Here is a 2,500-nt window from a genome sequence, read left to right on the forward strand (position 1 = left end):
TCTTTCCTTTCTTTCTTTTTTCTTTCTTACTTCTTTCCTTTCTTTCTTTCTTTCTTTCTTTCTTTCTTTCTTTCTTTCTTTCTTTCTTTCTTTCTTTCTTTCTTTCTTTCTTCTTTCCTTTCTTTCTTTTTTTCTTTCTTTCTTTCTTTCTTTCTTTCTTTCTTTCTTTCTTTCTTTCTTTCTTTCTTTCTTTCTTTCTTCTTTCCTTTCATCCATTCTTTCTCTCTGTCTTTCTTTTCTTTCTTTCTTTCTTTCTTTCTTTTTTTTCTTTCTTTATTTTTTTATTTATTTCTTTTTCTTTCTTTCTTTCTTTCTTTTTTTTCTTTCTTTTTGATTTCACTTTGAGTGCTTTCTTTCTATCTTTATTTATTTATTTCTTTATTTCATTTAGTTTTTTCTTGTATATTTTTTATTATTTAGTGAGTGAGTGAGTGTGTGAGTGAGTGAGTGAGTGAGTGAGTGTGTGAGTGAGTAATAAACAAAACAAAGGAAATGATCAAGTTGTGGATTTGTCCAGAGCTCACTGCAGTTCAGCCATCGGACACCAGAGGTCACTGTCTCCACAAATCTAATCAAGTTGGATTTACTGATAATGATCAATCCTGAACACCTTAAAGCAGTGGTCCCCAAACCCCCGGTCCGTGGACCAAATGTTACCGGGCCGCCCAAGGAACATTAAATTATTCCCATGTTATTTACTGTGGTGTATTTCTCTCGGGTTTGTGCGACTTTCCATGGACGTGAGGTTAACCGGGAGCTGAGAGACGTCACCTAAAGCCGCACCGATACCGCGCATGCGCAAAATATCGTGATATGGGGCCGGGTTTAGGTGACGTCTGGAGCTGAGCGGCTGCGAGCGGCAGTGGTGTTGTAGCTTTGGTGGAGAGAGAAGGTGTGTATCGCTCTTCTCTCTGTTCACCGGTACTTTGTCATGTTTAACAGTGCTTGGTGTTCGTGTATATTGTGTTTGCTCAAATTTAACCCACAAATTAGCAAAAATGAGCACGAAACAGACGTCATTAGAAAGTTAGAAACTCTGCCGGTGTTCTGGATTAAAGTCATGGCGGAATACCCTGAGATTGTCACCACAGCACTTACATCCCTATCGTCATTACCGACATGCTATGTGTGTGAAGCGGGGATTTCTGCAGTGACGGCAACCGAAACAAAACGACGGAATAAACTGGACATAAGCGACACACTTCGGGTGTCATTGTCTCCTGTTACCCCAGATGGAACCGTCTCGTTGTAAAGAAACAAGCTCAGGGTTCTCATTGGTTTAGTGTTGTAGTGAGTTAAAAAGGCATGTTTAAAAAAGGCCGCCAATACCCACCCCCCACCCCCAGCGGGCCGCTGTAAAATGATCAAACATTGTCCGCAATGAAAAAAAGGTTGGGGACCAGTGCCTTAAAGAACACGAAGAGACAAAAACCTTTGTTTTCTCCAAAGTTATGAATGAGTTTTTAGGTCTTTGTTGAGTCCAAATAACAATCACAGATTTACAGAAGGGTCTCTTTAATTATAGCACATAAATGTTACAACCAAAACTTATATAATAATCATTTTATGGTCATTTGATTTCTGTCTAAAGCGATCTATAAAATATTGTTATAACTCAGAAAGGTTCGATACACAAAACAGAGACCTAAACAGCTGATCAGAAACACATCTGTAAACCCATGCTATTAGAATCTGACCCGGGTGTAAATGGGGTCGTTGTCTGGTTTTATAGACGTTTGTTTGGAGTCTGTTTCATCCTCATTAAAAACGTATTCATCGCTCATCTCCTTTACTCTCTTTTACTGTAGCTGAGATGAGATCGAGGTTGACCTCACACTTTCAATAAAGGTCAAAGTAAAGCAGGCAGATGAGATGATAACTCTAATCAGGCCTCATGAGTGCACATTTATGGCCTCGACCCATTTAGAGGAAGGTTTATCTGGAAAAGGTTTGACATTTACAGTCACCTTACAATAAAAATAAACCTTTGTACTTCAAGATCATTGTTTATCTCACTAGGTGTGTATGGGTTCGGAGAAGGAGTGTGTGATAAAGGCAAAATTTAGATCATGATACTTTCACATGCAGAAGAAAGTGACTTTATATACAAGAAGAGATGGAAAGATCTGAAATAAATATGCCTTGCGTCTCTCTCTCTCTCTCTCTCTCTCTCTCTCTCTCTCTCTCTCTCTGTCTCTCTCTCTCTCTCCACATATTACTTACTTACTTGACCACCAGGTGTCACTATCTGGCAAAATGTTAGAGGCTTTGGGTGATGTTTAGAGGCTTTGGGTGATGTTTAGAGGCAGCAGGGTGATGTTTAGAGGCTTTGGGTGATGTTTAGAGGCAGCAGGGTGATGTTTAGAGGCAGCACGTGTCTGAGTGTTTTAATGAGGCTTCTGGACTTTGAAATGATTTTCCTGTGATTTGTGTTTAAGATGAGATGTATGATAAAAGTGTTACATCACTAACACTAGTGCACCATTGATAAGATCTTTCT

This window comes from Tachysurus fulvidraco, chromosome 7, assembly GCF_022655615.1.
Source record: "Tachysurus fulvidraco isolate hzauxx_2018 chromosome 7, HZAU_PFXX_2.0, whole genome shotgun sequence".
NCBI lineage: Eukaryota > Metazoa > Chordata > Actinopteri > Siluriformes > Bagridae > Tachysurus > Tachysurus fulvidraco.